Source organism: Sarcophilus harrisii, chromosome 3, assembly GCF_902635505.1.
Source record: "Sarcophilus harrisii chromosome 3, mSarHar1.11, whole genome shotgun sequence".
NCBI lineage: Eukaryota > Metazoa > Chordata > Mammalia > Dasyuromorphia > Dasyuridae > Sarcophilus > Sarcophilus harrisii.
This window is the reverse complement of record NC_045428.1, coordinates 393893453-393915428: the sequence shown is the minus strand read 5'-3', so window position 1 is coordinate 393915428 and position 21976 is coordinate 393893453. Positions and strand designations below refer to the sequence as shown.

The 21976-nt window shown below is 37.3% G+C and overlaps 1 long non-coding RNA gene across 1 annotated transcript; it reads right to left on the bottom strand.

Annotated features, from left to right (window-relative positions):
• Positions 1 to 7195: 7195 nt before the first annotated feature.
• On the bottom strand, positions 7196 to 19629 carry LOC116422438. The gene is made up of 3 exons (XR_004233078.1): positions 19074 to 19629; positions 14567 to 14623; positions 7196 to 7879 (listed from the first exon to the last, which is right to left on the bottom strand). It is a non-coding gene; the product is annotated as an uncharacterized LOC116422438 (long non-coding RNA).
• Positions 19630 to 21976: the final 2347 nt, after the last annotated feature.

Below are 21976 nucleotides of genomic sequence, written 5' to 3'. Positions count from 1 at the left end.
CTCATAAGATTTTAAGCGAAAAATTTAAACTGCAGGTGGCTGTTAATAATTAGTTTTTCAATTGGAAACTAATATGGCAGAAACTAGGCATTGATACACACTTAACACCGTACACCAAGATAAGGTCAAAATGGGTTCATGATTTAGGCATAAAGAATGAGATTATAAATAAATTAGAGGAACACAGGATAGTTTACCTCTCAGACCTGTGGAAGAGGAAGGAATTTATGACCAAAGAAGAATTAGAGATCATTACTGATCACAAAATAGAAAATTTCGACTATATCAAACTGAAAAGTTTTTGTACAAACAAAACTAATGCAGACAAGATTAGAAGGGAAGCAATAAACTGGGAAAACATTTTTACAGTCAAAGGTTCTGATAAAGGCCTCATTTCTAAAACATATAGAGAATTGACTCTAATTTATAAAAAATCAAGCCATTCTCCAATTGATAAATGGTCAAAGGATATGAATACACAATTTTCAGATGAAGAAATTGAAACTATTTCTAACCATGTGAAAAGATGCTCCAAGTCATTATTAATTAGAGAAATGCAAATTAAGACAATTGTGAGATACCACTACACACCTGTCAGATTGGCTAGAATGACAGGGAAAGATAATGCGGAATGTTGGAAGGGATGTGGGAAAACAGGGACACTAATACATTGTTGGTGGAATTGTGAATACATCCAATCATTCTGCAGAGCAATTTGGAACTATGCTCAAAAAGTTATCAAAGTGTGCATACACTTTGATCCAGCAGTGTTACTACTGGGCTTATATCCCAAAGAGATACTAAAGAAGGGAAAGGGACCTGTATGTGCAAGAATGTTTGTGGCAGCCCTCTTTGCAGTGGCCAGAAACTGGAAACTGAGTGGATGCCCATCAGTTGGAGAATGGCTGAATAAATTGTGGTATATGAATGTTATGGAATATTACTGTTCTGTAAGAAATGACCAACAGGATGATTTCAGAAAGGCCTGGAGAGACTTACATGAACTGATGCTGAGTGAAATGAGCAGGACCAGGAGATCATTATATACTTCAACAACAATATTATATGATGACCAGTTCTGATGGACCTGGCCATCCTCAGATATGAGACAACCAAATCATTTCCAATGGAGCAGTAATGAACTGAACCAGCTACGCCCAGAGAAAGAACTCTGGGTAATGATTAAAAACCATTACATTGAATTCCCAATCCCTATATTTTTGCCCAGCTACATTTTTGATTTCCTTCACAAGCTAATTGTACAATATTTCAGAGTCTGATTCTTTTTGTACAGCAAAATAACGGTTTGGTCATGAATATTTATTGTGTATCTAATTTATATTTTAATATATTTAACATCTACTGGTCATCCTGCCATCTGGGGGAGGGGGTGGAGGGAAGGAGGTGAAAAATTGGAACAAGAGGTTTGGCAACTGTTAATGCTGTAAAGTTACCCATACATATAACCTGTAAATAAAAGCCTATTAAATTTTTTTTAATTAGTTTTTCAGTCTATCAAAAAGATTCATGATTTTATTATCTTCAGGAATTGCTATGATTTGTCACCTATTGACCAACCTTCTAGAGGAAAGCCTCTCCTTACATAGCCAAGCTAGTCAAAGCCATAGGATCATAGACTTAGAAATAGAAGTGACCCATCCAGTGTCCTTGTTTTACAAATAAGGGAACTGAGGCACAGAAAGATTGAGTGCCTTGTCCAAAATTGTACAGATATTGTGTGGCAGGAATGGGATTTATACCCATGCCCTTTGACTCTAAACCCAGCCCTTTTAAATCTAAACCCAGTGTACTTTCTGCTGTGCCAACATGACTGATAAATCAATGGTAATGAGAGAAGTCAGAACATCATGATGTAGTAGCTATTGGACTATCGATAATGACACATTATCAAATCAAAACTTAAATCTTCAAGATTCAATATCTGGAACTGTTTTCTTAGGATTTACTCAGCAAGGTCCCCACCAGGTCCATCTGTTTTTTTTATATAAGTTTTATAAAACAAAATGCTTAAAAGCAATAAAACTATTTAATGTAGCTAGCATTCCTGCCTGAGATAAAAAGAGTAAATATCAAAATCAGCAAGACTCATCTTTCTCAGTTCAAATCTGGCCTCATATGCTTACTCAATTATGTAACTCTGGGCAAGTCACTTAACCCTATTTGTCTCAGTTTCCTTATCTGTAAAATTTCCTGGAGAAGGAAATGGCAAACCACTCCAATATTCATGCTAAGAAAATCCCAAATGGGGTCATTAAGAGTTGGACACAGCTGAAAAAACTGAATAATTACATTCCTTTGTTAAGTTGTATGTGACAGGAAAAGGGGGGCCACACATTTGTTCTTTGCAAAGGCATGGATCCCTGGATACTGAAGCATTCCTGTTTCTTGGGTAAAACTTACAGTAAGAGTCCTTGGATCCATAATTGGATTTCTGGCTGGACATAGCAAGGGGCTACCCACAACTCTACAGAGGGTGGGTATAAAGTTAAATGGATCCCTATCAGTGCTTTCCCTGCTTGCCTCAAGGAGTAATTTTATCAGTATTCCAGGCTCTCACTGCCAACTCCAACTAGTAACCTAGGACCTCATCAATCACATTTGTATACAAGTCTTCCTGACTGTAAGATCAGCTATCCCTTTACTAAGTCCTACTTCCATTCTGACTCTTCCATATTACAATACTATAAAATTCTTTGGTCACTATCTCCCACGGTTCCTGTCACTTCCTCTTTTGAAAAGAGAAAGGATTTGATTGCCTGGAAGCATAAGTAGGATCTGAGTTACTAGAGATCATGATGAACATATGAAAAATAAGTCCACTATGTTTGTGGGATTAAAAAAAGATTAAAGGTGAAGAGGTGTGGTGAAGTAATTCTAGGTGATGGCCAGAGAGTCTCTGTGCCTCTAATTGGTGAAAGTGGAATGGAGATGCTATTCAATAAATAAACTGTGAAGTCCTGAAATAAGTCAAACTCATAAATGGAGATGTAAAGTGTCTTAAGTTGAGATGACAGGGTAACGTGTCCCTCCATGGATGAGATGTCCCTCCAGGAGACCTCTAGGAACTTTTAGGAGAAAAAGAGAGAGGTGAGTCACATTGGATAGCAAGGACTGGTCATGAGATGCCAACCAGCCTTGGCAATCCAAGCAAGGAAAAAATCACTTCCTTCTGGCTCTTTTACCCTTCATGGTATGAATCCCAAGCTGATGGGATGCAGCTTCTAGGGGAGATGTGCAATAACCCTAAGGCCACCTAACCTAACCTGCCTTGGAAGTGCGGTAGTTCCACAAGCAATGATGGCTGTCAAATAACAATCTGTTAGTCGGTAATAACAAAGTTTCTGAGGCAATAATGAGGTGCATACCAAGTTACTCTTTAACTCCCCTTCTAAGACCACTCCTCAATTCTACTTCTAAGCCATAAAATTAGCATATCAGTCACCTGGAGCACTTGATCTTCCTATCTTTTCACTATAAATTTATCTTCTTGCTCCTGGTTCTTTGCTAAATTCTTTTGGAACTTAGCCCTTTTCATCTGGCATTAAAATTATAATAAACTTTGGCCCTTGATTTGGAGATGGGTTCAAGTCTGCAAATTGCTTTGAGGCACCTCAGCAACACTGATCTGAAACCCTAACCTTTTGGAGTCTTTGGTGCTCAACATTTGGTGACCCTGTACAGGGAGAGTCTGATCTCCTCTGGCTTCACCCCCTCCTTGTCAAGGTAAGTCCCTCATTCTTTTCTCCATCTATCCTATAGTTGGATATATTATATCCTTGATATTATCTTGAAGTCCACGCTCAGCAAATTTTCCTTGACGAGAGACACCCAGACTTGAAAATTCTTGCAATTTTCGGCAAAATTTCTAGGGAAGCTTTGCTACTTTTTCACCCTCCTTGGGATGCCAGAAGAAACGAAGCTCTATAGAATGGCTTTTTGGCAAAGAACTAATCTTTGACATTTTTTTCATGACAGAGGAGATGCAATATAAATTTTATGGCTTTTGGCAAAGATGGGACAGTCCTCTTCCATGTCATTTTGTCTATGTGTGTGTCACTGTGCAGAATGTCTATGTCATGTTTGTTCTGTGAAGTAGATTTTGTTGCCTGGGAAGATTTAAAATGCAGCCAACAAGTTAAAATTTTCTGTGCTGAAGTTAGAACCCTGGGAAAGATTTCTTAACATCCTTGACTCCCACCTTAAAAAGGGGAAAGCCTGAGTTTTTCCTTTGGACCCCAGTTTGGGCCACGCTGGGAACTACAGAAATAAAGCTAGCTAATTAAAATTATAGAACCACTAAAATAACATTTCAGCAGATTCTCAAGGTCTTGAAAGCAATGATTAAGGACTTTGGCAATTAGTCATTTTAAGATTACAAGAAAAAAATTCCTGAGACATTGAGGGTAATTCCAGGAATTTACCTCATTCTGAAAGAAGAGAATGGGGAAAAAAAACAACAAAGATAAATAGCAACCTTTTGCTAATCTTCCCTTGACTCCTATCTTGTTTGGAGTCACCTTGTGAAAAATATGATTCATTTTACATAAAACTGAGTTAACACTCCAGAAGATAGCAAGGGACCCTCTCTACAACCTTGATCACTCAGTATGCTCCACTTCCCAGAATCCTGAATGTATCTCAATTGTGGAGATTGGTGACAAAATTGATATAACCTACATCCCTTTATTATCTCCTTTCATCTTAAGATCAGATTAGGAAAAAAGAATGCTGAAAAACTGTAGGGAAACTCATATTCTGCCCCACCTGTATAAATGGGGTGAGCAGCAACAGCAGCAGAGACCCAACATAATCTTGCCCAAGCATCTCCCCAACCCAGCTTGAGAGGGTGAGGGTCAGCATTCCCTGAGCTCTAGTACTTAGAAATACCATCAAAGGGAGATCCTGGCACCAGCCATCCCTGCCTTCAGCAGATTCTATCAAGCAACGGCCTGGCAGCACCAAGCATGGCAGTGAGAGATAAGAAACCAGTTAGCCTCTGCATTTGGTAAGCCCATTCTCTATTTCAATTGCAGATATGTTTTAGCTATGTAATTTATGAAAAATTATTTTATCTCTGCCCAATTTTTTGATTTATAAAGGGAAATAATAATGGTGGTTGTTGTGAAGATTACATGATTGCAAAAGTGCTTAACATAAAACATGCTATATGAATGTTAACTGTTTTATTGGATTTAAAGTAATTTGGAAGCAAATTCAATTAAATTAAAATTACCATGTCTGGACTGCCTGGGACTAGGAGAAGTACATAGAGGAAAGAAAGTTTCTTTCTCTTTCTTTTCCCTTCTCTCTTTCCCTGATTGCATCAGGGATACATGAATAGTAGGGTGAGAGGGAGAAAAAGAAATTATACTCAGTTCAGTGAAATTTGTTATTTGAGATATGATAGTAAAAGCAATTTTAAAGAAGTTTTCATCAAAACCTAATAAAGGGATGGGTAAATTGTAATCCATTTGCACTATTAGTGTTAACACAAGATTTAAGAGTTTGAGAGCTTTAGAAAAAAGGGAAATCAGTTAGCTGCTATCTTAAAAACTATGACAACAAACACCCTGCTTTTGTATTATCCGGAATCAAACTTCTGAGAGTTCTGTTGGTAAAAACTAGCATTTAACCCTTTCCTGGTTTACAAAAGAGAAATGGTTTGTGTGAATTAGAAAATAATCAAATGTAAATTCAGTTTTTCTGGAATATTTAATCAGTATTTAGGGAATCTTATAAACTAAAGTTAAGTGGATTTTAAAATTTATTCTATCTCTATTTTAAGAATAGTCTTGTTTTCTCCCTAAAATAAAAGGGAAATTTATTTAAAGAAAGTGGGAAACTGAAACCTTCCCTAAGAACTTCCAAAGCTGCAACAGCTTGGAGACAGAATAAACTGAACAACTAAAAGAAGGTAGAAAACTTATTTAACCTTGCTAATCCTGTTTTATAATATCTTATAAATGTAATTTAGGGAATTAAATATTTCCACCTTTGCTAGAAAATTAAGAAGAAATTAAGCTAATATAGCTAAGACTATTTGGCTATTACTTATGGCCTAAAGTTGTTAACTAAGTTATTTGGAGTTATGTTATCATCATGTTAAACCTAAAGTTGGTAATTACTATATGTGGAACAAGAGGGATGAGGTTATGAGCCTTATCAGTTTCCTGTCAAGTATGAAAGGATGGGCACCCTTTTCCCTCTTCATAGAGTGGAGGGAGTATCAAACAGCACATTCCCAGGAAGCTGATTCCCTGGAGTGGGCAACAGCAAGCTTAGCCCCTTCTCTGAGATTTCTGTCAATTCCCTTTAATTTGTAAATTTGCCAGTTTTCTTGAAACCATCAGGGTAAGGAAGATCATCAGCCCTGAGAAATGAGCTTTAAAGTTCCCAAACAAGGAATGTGTTTACAAGAATCTATAAACTTATTTAATGATTGATCCTTGCAACTGGGATACGTTTAAACTCAAAAAGAAGGAAAAAATAGCATGTTAAACAAAATCTCCTGTATGTGTGAATCCTGGTAAACTTTTTATCTAGCCCTAAACTATGATTAGTAGAATTTGATAATAGAGATAAAATCTCTTGGGACTGTAACTGATATTCTTTTGAGTTTTGAATTTGGGTATGATTATCTGATGAGTCATTAAGCCGGTAACCCACCATTAGAGAGAAATGCCATAAATTACTCAGAGGGACGCCTTCCTGACCTGTCACAGGTAGACATGTTATCTGGGCAAGAGCTGGGAGGACAACCTTAACCTGTGCTCAAGGTTGGATCCTTCTGACTCAGTTTTCCAGTTCTGTTTCTTTGTTTCCCACCTGATTATTTTTGAGTCTGTCTATGAGATAGTATTGTTACTTCATGATTGATTGTCAGACAGAGACTAAGGATGCTTTATCCTGTCGTGCATGTGCTCTTAGGGCTGAAGCCTGAAAGATCTGTTTTGATACTATTGTAACCATGTCCCTGCTTTTTCCTCTTATAGCAAATTTTTATAATCAGAGCAAGTGGTCAATAGAAGCTACAAGCACAATAAAAGTATGTAAGATTTTGCTGTTTTCACTCTGAAAATATGTAGTCATTATATCCTAAATAATTAAGTAAATGACTAGATATATACCCATATGAAATTAGGTCTCTCAAATGATAGGACCTGCTATTCTACGGATTACTGAAACAAAATCTAAAACATATTCAGTATGGTTTAGACCTTGTCACTCCCTGAACCTCTCTCAAAGAAATAACTGTCCTTTCCGGGGCAGGGCTAGATTTTATAGCTATTCAAGGCTCTGACACACTTCCCCTGGAGCGGGGCCCTGATTAGGCGAAGGCTTTTACAACCCTGAAAGCTAAAATGACCTCTGTCATGGGGGCTTTAGCCTTCCCTCATTTAGAAAAGTCTTTCACTTTGAATGTTGATGAAAGGCAGAACTAGGCCCTGGGGGTCTTGACTCCACCCTTGGGACCCAATCCCAGACCCCTTGCTCACTTCGCAAAGAAACTTCTTGTTCTTGGGGTGACCCTCCTGCTTTAGAGCAGTGGTTGCTTCTAATTGAGGAACCCCAGGCCAACCACTGGAGGTTCTAACTCCCCACAGGGTTCAAAGTCAAAGGTTGTCAGTGGCTTGCTAATGGGAGGTTTGCCAGGTATCAGACGTCCTATTAGACACCCCAATTTGACTCTCCGGGTGTTCCACACTCTCAACCCTGTCACCCTGCTCCCTGATAGCCCTCAGCTGCGTGATATCACTCACCATTGGGAGGAAGCTTTAGATTCCGCCTACTCCAGTGGGTCTGACTTGAGGGACATTCCTCTAGACAACTTAGATGGTGAATGATGGGTCCAGTTTTTCTGAAAATGGGAAAAGGAAGGCAGGTTACTCTGTGGTGAGCCACAGTAGAGGCTTGGAGGCTAAGTCACTTCCCCCTGGGATCTCTGTGTAGAGAGCTAAACTCACTGCCCTCACTCCGGCTTTAGAATTGGGGAAGGGCCCTTTAATCCCTTATGAAAAATCCTGAAGGAGCTGTTAAAGCTTCCCTCCCATCCTGAAGTCTATCCAGAGGAGGGGCACATGCCCAGGGATAACTGGCAAATAGATTTTATACCTATGTCCCCTTGCAGGGACTTCAAACTGCTTTTGATTTTTGTTGACAACTAATTGGGTAAAAGCCTTTGCTTGCAAGACTTGGAGTTTTTACTAAAGGATATAATACTTCATTTTGGCCTGCCCAGCTCTTTACAAAGTGACAATGGCCTAACCTTCACTTATCAAATAATCTAAGCTGTGGCTGAGACACTAAAGATTAATTATTATCTCCACTCTAGGAGACAAAAGTGGAGATTTTGGGAAAACATTCTTTGCTATTTAACCTAGAAAAACTGTCTGTATGTGAGACATGAATGATAGCCTCATTTCCTTCCCCCTGCCAAATCTTCTGGGTGGGATTCCTGGTTACTGTCCCTTGGAACCAACCCCATACTAACTCCACTTTTGGTTATTCTTTTGTTTGCTAATTTTTGACCCCTGAATTTTTAATCTACTTGTGAGATTTGTTTCTTCCCAACTCCAAGGTATGAACTTCTAACTACTTGTTTAACCTGAATGTCACTTGCTACCTGATTCTGAGACCCTCTGGATGCTGCTGCTATCATCTTCAAGTCACATCTCCCCTCCTCAGTCTGTACCCCACTAGTTAGGGCCAGTTCAATACCCCTTATCAGCCTGAAGCAGCTCCAGAATAGGAGATCTTTGTTCCTTTGCACCAAATGAATTTGGATTCCAACTGTTTGAGGGGGAATGATGAGGTGCAGCTTCTAGGGCATATGTGGCAGAAACCCTAAGGCTACCTGGCCTTAACCCTAAGACCACCTGGCCCTGAGAGTGCCATAGTTCCAAAACAATGCTATTAGATAACAATCTGTTGGTCAGTAATAACGAAGTTTCTAAGGCAATAATGAAGTGCATCCCAAAACACTTTTCAATTCCACCTCTTAAACCACTCCTCAATTCTACCTGTAATCCATAAAATTAGCATATCAGTGACATGAAGCTTGGTGCTTTTTCCTATAAATTTATCTTTTTTGCTCCTGGTTCTTTGCTAAATTCTTTTGGAACTTAGTGTATTTCAATTGATATTACAATTATAATAAACTTTGCTTCTTGATTTGGAGATGGGTTCAAGGGTGGAAATTTTTTTAAGTCACCTTATGACACCATTCTGAAACTGCAGCCTTTTGGAGTTTTCTTTGAACATCAACAAAGCTCCTTTGGATGTTGTTCAGCTCAAGCTGAAGAGGCTCCAATTGACTGTTTTAGGGTGTGGCTTAATTCAATCTAATGGAGAGTCAGCAAGAACTATACAAGAATTGTAGCTTTCCTGGGATCATTAAGGAGTGGCAGGTAATAATAGTACAATTGATATTAACATTTTTCCCTATCTTCTGATGACAATTTTTCTATGTGATCATTAGAATTCCCTGAGGATGATGTCAGTGAAGTAGTTTTTGAACAATGAAGAAAATAAGATTGTAAGGAAAGGATAATAGATAATAATAATAATGAGAGTGTGAAGATATGTGGTTCAGAAATAGTGAGGGGGGTCACCTTTTAATAAAAAAAGCTGGAGAGATCTCTAGAAGCAAAGCAAAGTTTATTATACATTCTCTTGAGAAGGGCTTCCCACCCATCAGGCAGACAATCAAAGGAAGGGAAGCACCTCCTGAGTGCAAGGTTAACACTTTAATCCCTAATGCAAATACCCCCTCCCACTGACCCTCAGCCAATGCTCACATTCTAAACTTGGGAACTACTCAAGAAATTGAACTTGACCAATAAATACATAGTTGCTCCTATATGATTGAAACAGGGAGAAAATGATGTCATGGGAGGATAGCAGGAAGGGGACTTAAGTATGCCCTTGGATCAATGCTCAAAGTCCTGCAGGCCTACTCCAGCTCTGAAGTAGATGAAGCCTTACTTGATTTTCCCAACTGTCTTGAAAGATCTCACCTTATCTCGTTCAATTATTTGAAGAATGACATGAAATTCTAAAGAACAGAGGCTCTGTTAAAGAGATAAAACTAAGGGAACTAAAGTTGAACTGGAAAATTAAAAAGGATAGTCCCTTCTCTTTCAGTGAGTTAGAGTGAGAAAGAGAAGATTGTCATCCCGAATTAAAGAGAACATAGCCAATATAGCAAAAATTATGATCTTTAGTGAAAACAAAAAAGGTTTTTTGGACACCAAAAACAAAAGGTGCTATGATGGGCTGAAGCTCGAGTTAATGCACTGAGATCCCAAGCACGTGAGGCTAAATAGTAATTGAACTATACTCTATTAATATACATGCTTGGAGAAAGAATGGCCCCGGCCCATTCTCTGTGCAAGTCCTGATGTGTTGTATAGGAAATAATTTTGGTGGGTGGAGGCAGGGGGCGGAGAGAGGAATGAAAAGAGAGGTTGGCTGGCTTCTGGTCTGACTGGCTTCTTGACTCAGCTGCACACATTGCTATTGCAATCCTCCCTTCACCTCCAATCCCCCTTCACCTCCAATCCTTCTTCACCTCTACTGAGAATAAAGATTGAAGATTTTCCCTTAACCTGAATTCCTGACTCTGGCTGATTTTAAAATAAGTGGTCATCACAGGGTGCCACACAACAGCAAGTGCTAGGGAGCTCCAAAGAGGGAACTGGTTGTAGGGTTCTTATAAAATATTAGGGCTCAGGGAAGAGAGGCTGTAGGAAAAAGGGAAGGATGATGGGGGTGAACCCTGAAACTGTCCTGCTTAACTTTGGGGGTGAACTCTGAAACTTTCATTTGACAGGCAATTCATGGGTCCTGGAACTTGGAAGTGGATAGCTTCAGTCAAGTCAACTGAATGCAATTCTCTGGAGTAGCCAGAGTCCACAAGAGGGCTCTGGAAAGGGTAAGGTAGGGAGTGAGTAGGGATAAGAGAGAATACCTCTGAGGGAAATGTATTATTAAAGTCAAGTTTCAGTTAACATGATTAGGCACAAAAAACTGTCAAAAAGATTTGAGTTTTCCCAGTTTTTTTTTTAATTTTATTTTAATTTATGGAATAAAACAAGCATTTCCACAGCATAGTAAAGGGAAAAAAAGATGATTGCATATGAAATTGCAAATCCACCATGTACAATTTGCTATTCCTTCTAAATATACTACAGTTATCATCTAAGTTTCTTTTTTCTGTTTTTCTTTCCTCCCCCCAAGATGGCTATTATTATGCACAAATAGGTATATACACACATATAAAATTATTCTATACATACTTCTATTTATTAGTTCTTTTCTGAATGCAGACAGCATCTATCTTCATGTGTCCTTTATTTTTAATTTGTGTATTTATAATAGCACCATTTGCACAGTAATCAAAACTCCATATTATACAACTAGCCCTAATAGAGGGAAAGAAAACAGAGTGTTGTGATAATAGGAATAAAAAAGAGTGGTACTAAACAGGAATGATCAATTTCTTGGGGCATACAGAGTCCTAAAGAGATGAAACATAGGAAGGGTATCTCATGTTACGTACAGACTATTCAGGGTTCCTCACTGCAGGCTCTCTAAAATTTCATGATCTTTCTTATTACTTTTTCTCCCCATCAAAAGTTACCAGACTTGTTTTCATTCCTTTGGGATCCTACTAGTATCCAGCAGGAAATCTATCATTACTGCACAGCTTAACCTCATTCAATCCCACTGTTCTTTCTTCTCCAGGTATCAGAATATCTTCTTTTTAATAATAATAATAATAATATGTATATGTATGTATATATATATATATGTGTGTGTGAGATTGCTTTTTATATAATAATGTTTTATCACACATAACTTTTTCAACCATTCCTTTATTGAACAACTTCTCATTCTTTTTCCTCTTAAAAAAGAGCTATAAATATTGTACATCCTTAGTACTTAGAACTAATTTCTCCCTTAATGTATCCTACCTTTAATTCCTCTTTCTTTCTTTTCCCCTTTCCCTGAACAGGATTCCCTTACCTCTGACACAGAATCCTGTGCTTTCTGGAGTAAGCCATGCTTAGGAGCATAAGGAAGGAGTCAGGAGATATTTCAAAGCATATAGTAATGACCTTGTAACATAATATCATCTCCACCCCACACTTGTATATTAAGTTGCTTGTCTTTCCTTTTCTAAGTGGACCAATGACATCACAGGTGATATCCTGACTTTTGAGTGACATGGATTGAAGGGAGGCAGAGTGCATGAAATCATTAACCTCATTCTCTCTTCCAGAGTCACCAGAAACCAGTGACAAGACAAAAGTCAAGACGACTGTTGATGGCCGGTGATGCAGTTAATGAACTCGGCATCTTCCACGTTTGGCTGAGCTCTGAGCACCTACTTTGGCCGCCTTCATAGCTGTGGGAACACATCATCTTCCCATTTCACCAAGGGAAGTCTTTACATGCTTGGGGTAGACATCCCCTAATTCGCTGATGGGTCTGAGGTCTTTACCTGCAGAGAGGCTTTTACCAGGGTATGACCCCTGTGCATGCTACAGCTTTAGAGCCACACATAAGAGATGAGTGATAGGTAAATACAAAAAGTGGATGAGCAGTCCTGAAAAGGGCTCAGCAACCCTTATGCTGGGGATGCAAGTTCTCTCTGAACCCTCCATATGCCCCTATTGTATGTGCCACATGCATTAAGTATACACATCAATATCTTGAAGTACTTTCTACAGCACAAAACTCCTTGGAGACAAACAAAATAGAACGAGCCAGTTTAAAACCAGACAGGTCACCAAACATCCCCAAGGTTCCCCATTCTGTCATTCAGAGGTCCATTTTGATCTCTTGATCCCCCTCCTGATAAGGGCAGCTCAGAAACCTGGGCTAGCTCAGCTTTTATAGGCTGACTCCAAACAGACTCAGGAGTGAGAGGTTGGTGTGCTTGTCAGTGTTACTGGCAATAGTCGCTGCCTTCTAGCTCTATAGGATCATTTCCCTGCCTTCATCATTGTGGGATAAACCATGAATAAGCTGGAGTAATCTATCAAAGGTTAAATGAGGAGGTCTTTGGAGATTTCAGTTATAAGGAGTAGCAGCATATAGTGAATAATAATTATTTATTATGCTACATAATAAAGAATAATAACACTATTAAGCACCTATTATATGCCAAGCACTGTGCTGAGCACTAGAACTACAAAGAAAAAAAAAATCTCTCCTATGAAGGAACTTGCTGTTTAATGAGAATGGCAATATGCACACAACGACTGTATATATAAACAAAATACTCAGATTAAACTGGGGGTAATCTCAGAGGGAAAGTACTAAGAATAAAAAGAACTGGGAAATTCCCATTTCTTACAGAGATTGGGACTTTGGTTGAGATTTGAAAGAAGCCAGAAGGTATGAGGGTGAGGGATAGCCAACACAAATATCCAAAATCAAAAGTGGAGTAAGGAAGCCAGTGTCCTGGTTCATGGCATATGTGAAGGGGAATAAAGTATAAAGAAGATAAGAAAGATAGGAAAAGGCCAGGTTATGAAAAAATTTTAAAAGTCAAATGGAGGCTTTTTTATTTGATCCTGGAGAGGAACAGGAAGCCTGTGCAATTTATTAATAGTTAAGTGCCATGGTCAGATCTGAATTTTAGGAGCCAAAAAGAAGGGTACTGTCATTGCCCAGGTATGAGATGATAAGAACTAGACCAGGGTGTTGCAATGTCAGAGGAGAGAAGGGAGAGATATATGAAAGTAGGGATGAAGATAGATGACTGGATATAGGGATGAGAGCATGAGGACTGCAGAAGGACACCTAGACCATGAGTCTGGGTGACTGGGAGGTTGGCGAAACCTTTTGTACTAGTGGTGTCATACTCAAATAGAAATGGAGGCCACCAAATCACCAATATCTTTGCCAAGAAAAACCCCAAATAGGGCCATGAAAAGTTGGACACAACTGAAAAATGACTGAATAACAAACACTATGGCAGCCCTATGAAGCCTAAGGCAGCATAACAACTCAGAAAATCACATATTAACATTATCTATATCCCATTGTATTTTTATTTATTTTGTTAAATATGCCCCCATTTCATTTTAATGTACTTCTTTCTGTACTTAGGAATCTGCAACTTTGCACAGTAATAGGGAAGTTAGCTAGCAATTCTATGATGATGGATAGTTTGCATAATGTTTTATAAATATTATCCCATTTTGTCCTCATAACAACCTTAGGAGGTAGGTGCAACAATTTTGTTATTGGTCAGTCGTTTTATAGTTATGTTCAAATCTTCATGGGGGTTTTTGGTAGAGATCATGGAATGGTTTGCTATTCGGTTCAATTTACAGATGAGGAAATGGAAGCAAACAGGGTGAAGTGAGTTGCTCAAAATTACACAGCTAAGTAAGTATCTGAAGCCAGATTTGCACTCAGGGAGAGGAATCTCCCTGATCCTAGGCTCAGCTCTCTATCCACAGAGCCATCTAGGTTCCCAGGCTGTTTTACAGATGAGGAAATTAAGGCCTGTAATGGTTAAGTGACTTACCCATTATGATTCCACCTGGATCTTTCAGCCTAGCTAGAAAGCTAGACTTCTTCATATCTATCAATCAAAAGGAGATATGAGTCTTAATCACTCATCCTAAATGAGGTGTGAATGTGTTTCCAGGCTGGGCTACTCCCCAAACCCAATCAAGAAAATCCAGTCAATAATTTTGATGAAGTGTTAGTAAATGTTTTCATAATAATAATAATAGTAATAATTAATCCCATTTGATACAATAAAAGCCTGATCTTTTAACCTTGTTATGTCACTTGCTCATACCCTCTACCTATGGTAACACTAGGAAATATTAAAGCACTTCTAACACTTTGGGTAAATTTTCTGCTGAGGATCAAGAACTGTGAATAGAACAACATTCTGGAAAATAGTTTAGAATTATGGCCCAAAAGCTATTAAACTATGTATAGCCTAGTAGTATTGCCACTACTAGGTGTATACTCCAAAGAGATCAAAGAAAAAAGGAAAAGGACCCATATATACCAGAATATTATAGCAGCTCTTTTTTTGTTGTAGCAAAGAATTGGAAAGTGAGAGGATGTCCATCAAACGTCTGAACAAGTTATATGTAGTGATGGGATATTATCACATTGTGAGAAATAATAAAGTAAATAGTTTTAGAAAACCTGGGAAGACTTGTATGAATTGATGCTAAGCAAAGTGAGGAGAACCAATAAAACTATATCTATATCTATCTTTCTAAACACTAACACTTTGAAAAAAATCATTTTAAGAAACTTAAGGAATTCTGACCAACACACTGAAATCAAAAATAGTCTCAGAGGACTTATGATAAAATATATTCTCCATTTCCAGACCCAGGTGATAATCTCAGAGTGCAAACTGAAACTCTGTGTGTGTGTGTGTGTGTGTGTGTGTGTGTGTGTGTAGGATATGGCTAATTCAGGAATTTATTTTGCTTGACTACATCTATTTGTAATGGGTTTTATTTATTTTTCTTGCTTTTCCAAAGCATTGGAGAGAGGAGGTAAGGAAGAACATTCAAAGCTGAAAATAAAACTGAATTAAAAAAAAAAAAGAATATGAACAGGATTAAAGTACTTATACCAGTAAGATCTTAGATCAATGAAAGTTTTTTTGGTAATGGCTTCTAGAGAAATTGCTGAGCTAGGGAATATTGTAAGCATGATCAACAGTGAAAGACTTAGCTACTTTCACCAATATGATGGTACATGACAATTCCAAAGAACCTATGATGAAAAATGTTATCTACCTTCAGAGAGAATTGATGAAATCTAAGTACAGTCAAGCAAATCATCTTTCGTTTTTTTTGCAATGACTAATATGGAAATATGATTAATATGTATGACATGACATATATAATGGGTGTCATATTGCTTATTTTCTTAATAGGTAGGAGAAGGGCCAGAGAAAGGAAGAGAATATGGGCTTCAATTTTTTAAAATGAATGTTAAAAATAAATAGATGAATGCAGATTTAAAAAGGAAAAGAAATTGAAATGTAGAAAAATTAAGGGATTTTTCCAAGGTAATTTGTTTCCACCATATTATATGATCTCTCTCACCTCGTTAAAAATAATGGTAACATTAATGATATTAATATCTTCTTGTTCAACTTCATTTTACAAATAAAATAGACCCATAGAAGTGATACAGCTAGTTATTAGTAGGGGTAGGCCTAGAATTTAGGTCCCTTGAGCCCTAATCCAAGTGCCTTCTCCTATAAAATACAATCTTAAGGAAGATTCACAGCAATCTAGCCATTTCGAAATGGCTAATTGAAATACAAATAAAAGCTGTAAACTTCTACATGAGAATGTCAGTGGATAGAGTACAGAATCTCCAGTCAGAAAGCCATAAATCTGGATTGGATCTGAGACGTACTAATTATATGACCTTAGGCAAATAAGTCCCTTAACTTCTGCCTGCTTCAGTTTCTTCATTTATAAAATGGAGATAATAATAGCATTGGGCTCCTAGAGTGGTTGGAAAGATTAAATGAGATAATATTTGCAAAATGTTTTGCAGACCTTAAGGTGTACCACAATGCAAGTTTTTATTGTTATTAATATTACTACTACTATTGTTATTAATCAAACATCAGACTATAAATTCCACAAAAGAGAGGCAAATATCTGAAAGAGTAGGATTATATTTTTTGAAAGCTGTGATGATTCAGGGTACACCTGAATGGATTGTCTCTTTAGTTAGATGATATTTTAGCCAGCCTGGAGGAAAGCCAAATGTCCAAAAGGCTGTGTTGGCATTATTAGTTCCACATAGAACTGTGTCCTTAGTTATTTATGGGGAATTAATCTAACTGTCAATTATAATCCAAATTTGCTGATGGACTCAGATTTTTAAAGTGGCAAATCTGATCCATTACAAGAAATACTGTGACAATCACAATATCTGTACATAGAAAATCTTTCCAAATCTTAGCTTTCTCTTCTGCCAAGCAAGGGGATTAGCAGTTTGGCACAGTAGAAAATATGCTGGATCTGAACCTGATTTCAAATCCCAACTCTTTTATTTACTACTTTGCGACACTGGGCAAGTCATTTCATGTGGATAGCCTTCTTTCTCCATGATCTCTAAAGTAACCTTCTGACAAACACATTTGACTGAGAATTGACTCATCCTGACCTGATTTCAGTTCCCAGGCCAATTAATTGCCTGAGGATGATTACTTTCATTCTGATCTCTAATTATTTAGTAAATCTCCCAAACTCTCCCTTCCCAGATTCCCTAGCTTTCTTTACAGAATTTTGCATGATATATACAAAGCAAATTATCTGGTAAAACAATGAGATACCTAATCCCTTCCACCAGCAACTTGATCATTCTCTCTGCCTTCATACTCTATAAAACCCTGTTCCCAGTAGGTTTCCATTGGTACTCCAGTTCTTGTGCACTATCATAAGTTGCTATTCCTTTGCCTCGATTAAAAATCTCCATTTAAAATTTAAAGTTCAGGTTGACATTTTCATTTCCAATAGTCTAAGATTGGAGGACATGGTGTAGAGAAAAAAAAAAGGTAGGGAGTGTTCAACTACTTTACAATTTCACCTAAGGCTGGCTCTGATGCTCAGAAAAATAGTGGAATAAAAGATATAGATTTTATTTTTTGCCCATTGCTTCTTTTTTTTTTTTCAATAATTATAACTTGTTATTGACAGAACCCATGCCTGGGTAATTTTGTACATTATCCCTTGCACTCACTTCTGTTCCTATTTTTCCCCTCTCTCCCTCCACCCTCTCCCCCAGATGGCAAGCAGTCCTATACATGTTAAATATTTCATAGTATATCCTAGATACAATATATGTGTGCAGAACCAAAGAGTTGTCTTGTTGCACAGGAAGAATTGGATTCAGAAGGTAAAAATAACCCAGGAAGAAAAACCAAAATGCCAACAGTTTACATTCATTTCCCAGTGTTCTTTCTTTGGGTGTAGCTGCTTCTGTCCATCCTTGATCAATTGAAACTGAGTTAGATCTTCTCTTTGTCAAAGAAATCCACTTCCATCAGAATACATCCTCATACAGTATCGTTGTTGAAGTATATAATGATCTCCTGGTTCTGCTCCTTTCACTTAGCATCAGTTCATGTAAGTCTCTCCAATCCTCTCTGTATTCATCCTGCTGGTCACTTCTTACAGAACAATAATATTCCATAACATTTATATACCACAATTTACTCAACCATTCTCCAATTGATGGGCATCCATTCATTTTCCAGCTTCTGGCCACTACAAACAGGGCTGCCACAAACATTTTTTGCCCATTGCTTCTAATAAGATTATTTTATTTGAGTGAAATAAAATATTACTTTATTTTCCAGATCTACATAACAGTTGGAAGACAACCTCAGAGGATGCAGGGGTCCTCAAACTTTTTAAACAGGGGGCCAGTTCACTGTCCCTCAGACTATTGTTGGGCCAGACAATAGTAAAAACAAAACCTTTGTTTTGTGGGCCTTTAAATAAAGCCCTGAGTGAGGGGGATAATCGTTCTCAGCTGCCGCATCTGGCTCATGGGCCGTAGTTTGAGGACCCCTGAATAGAGTCTCTATCATTTTATAGATAAGTAAATTAAGGCCCAGAGAGAAAGAATGAATTAAACAAAGTCATGGTGCTAATTGGAAAGCTGGAACCAGAACCAAGTCTCCTAACTCTTGTCTAGGAATATCATTAATATTCTCCAACAATATCCTTCATTGTGGACCCAACACTAGCAGATGCAAGCTATGTCCTTGCTTGAAATTTTGGTTAAGTGTATACATTACATATAAGATCTTACCCAGGCTATTTTCTTTCTCAATCAAAAGACATGCCTGTATTTAAATAATGTATAGTGAGGGTTGGACTAGAGAATTTACCATGGAAGTGGATACAGGCTCTGGCTCCTTCCACTGAGAAATGTGCTAAGTTTCCTTGTTATGAATCAGTTCTTATTGATCCCTATAGCAGTGTTAAAAAGTATTGGTGACTAACCCAGGAAGATCTACTTACTTGTAGGAGAGGAAAAACACTGTCTCTTTTCCTCTGTTGAGCACTTGGTTTGAGAATGCTTGGCTAGTTCTCTCTGGATTTCTAAAGAGGGAATTTTCCTTTCTTCCTCCAATCCTCTAGGTTCACTCCATCCAATACTGTGCTATCCTGGCTACAAGCATACGGCATCCAGAACAACACTTGCTGCAAAATAAAATATAAATCAAACTTTCAAATCTCCGTAAAGCATTTCAGATCTCTAATAATATCTGAATTTCTAATAAAATAGTGTTGTACATCTAATATATACATCTGATCATAAGGGAAAATATATATTAAAAAATGAAGGCACATATTTATAAAGGGGCCTCATGTTCTCTGGTATTGAATCTATTGGATATACCTTCCAATATTTGTTTTTGATTAGAGATTTATGTTGAAATCAAAAATTTCTCAGATTTCAAAATCAATGTTTTTTCATCAAGAACCTTTTTATATCTTCTGAATTTTCCCCCCTATCTTCTTATCTTTTGCACAAAGGTAATAAAAAGGAATAACTAACTATCCAAGCCAGATCTGTGTTTGGTGACTGGACCTTGACATAGGACAGGAAATTTAGAAGGCACTGGCAGTGTTTAAATTAATCAAATAAAGAAGGTAGATTTGTTGTTGTCCAGTCATGTCTGACTTCTCCTGACAACATTTTTGGTTTTCTTTGGCAGAGACTCTGGAGTGGTTTGCTATTCCCTTCTCCATCTCACTCTACAGCTGAGGAAACTGAGGCAAACAGGATGCAGTGATTTCCTAAGAGTAAATTTTACTCAGGGTCACACAGTTAGTAAGTGTCTGAGACTAGATTTTAATTCAGTGCTCCTGACTCCAAGTCTGGGACTCTACTGTACCACCTAGTTCCTCTCAGTGACCTAGACTACTCTAAAACAAGAAAATGAAGAGCACATAGATGCCCACTTGTATTGATTAAAACAGCTTTCTCACTGGAAATATAGGTTTATTCAATAAATAAATAAAAAAATTATTCAATAAATAAAGAAGGGAATATATCCTTACTGGGCAGGGTTGGTCAGTTCCTGGAAATTGTGTGTGACACAGTACATCACAAGATTACAACAAAAATGATGAAGTGAACCTCAGATCTTCTTCATGATCTGAGATGCTCTCTTCTTGTTGTTTTTATAAAGCTTCATGCCCAAATATGCAAAAGAAGGATGGTGAAATACAGAAAGAATCTCATTGGTTAGTAGACCTTGCTCTTAAGAGCCAAAAATGACATATCAGCAGAGAGGTGGAGAGAGAGAGAGGTTATAGGTTGGATGAATTATTGGACATCTCTACTAAGTGAGAATAATGCAGAAGTACAAAAATAAATTGGAGGAATTTTCATGTAATTGAGTCATCTCCATCACACAGGGCTTGGTCACCATGACAAGAAAAAACAACAGTGAAGAGCCTTTAGTTAGATTCCTATGATTAAATAAGTGATCTTAGAATCTGCAACTCATAGCTCTAGGACCTAATATGTAGAGCTTATAATCACCACTCCTATAAAATCATATCAAATTGATTAATGCTGATTGGAATAGAGTAGAGGTCCAAATGTATTCTTTCTCAAACTAGAGACTCTACTATTCAATAAAATTAAATTCAGTAAACCTGTTTTAATTAACAGCCTATTACAATCCATGACCAATGTGTTTAAATGGCTAAAAACTTGAGTGAATGATACTCAGACAGAAATTGAATCAGATCCAAAGGTGGGAAGTCCCTCACTGGTACTTGTAATAGTCTTATTAGTTTTGTTTTAAGGCTATTCTGTTATAAACATATTATATTAAGGTGACATGTTGGATAGCTGGAAAGGGGGTCATTTGTCTCTGAGGCTGATATGTTGTAGGATTTGCCATGTATTCATAAGATGAAGAAATAGCCACCAAAAATAAAAAAAGATAATCGTGCAGAATCATCAGAGATAATAATAATAATAATGATTCACATATATAGAAGGCTAAAATTTGCTGAACATTTTATTTTTTATTTATTTTATTTTTAGCATTCATTTTTTTAAAAAATTTTTTAAATAACTTTTTATTGACAGAACCTATGCCAGGGTAGTTTTTTACAACATTATCCCTTGAACTCACTTCTGTTCCGATTTTTCCCCTCCCTCCCTCCGCCCTCTCCCCAGAGATGGCAATTAGCATTCATTTTTAAAACTTCATTAAAAATTTTAAGATCCTGGAAGTTGAGTAGATGACCGTTGAGTGGTAGAAAAAAGTTAAAATCAACATGGTCCCTTCCCTCAGAAAGTTTTCAACCTAATAGAATGACAATAACAAGCATACAAATGGTTGAATAAGTTATGGTACATGAATATAATGGAATATTACTGTTCTATAAGAAATAATGAGCAGGCTGATTTTAAAAATGCTTTGAAAATCTTATATGAACTAATACTAAGTTATGAGAACATTGTGCAAAGCAACAACAAGATTATGTGATAATCAGCTGTAATGACTTGGCGCCCTTAAAAAATGAGGTGATTTAAAGCAATTCCAATAAACTTTTGCCATCTGCATTCAGAGAGAGAACTAGGAGCCTGAATGTGAATCAAGCATAGTATTTTCACCTTTTTGTTGTTGTTTGCTTGTTGTTTTTTCTTTCTTATGTTTTTTTTCCTTTTGATCTGATTTTTCTTGTACAATGTGATGAGTATGGAAATATATTTAGAAGAATTGAACATATTTAACCCATTGCTTGCTGTCTAAGGGAGAGGGAAGTGGAGAAAGGAAGAAAAATTGGAACACAATTTGTAAAGATGAATATCAAAAACTATCTTTGAATGTATTTGAAAAAATATTTTAAAAATCTTTTAAGTTTCAAATTCTCCTTCCTGCTCTTCTCTATTG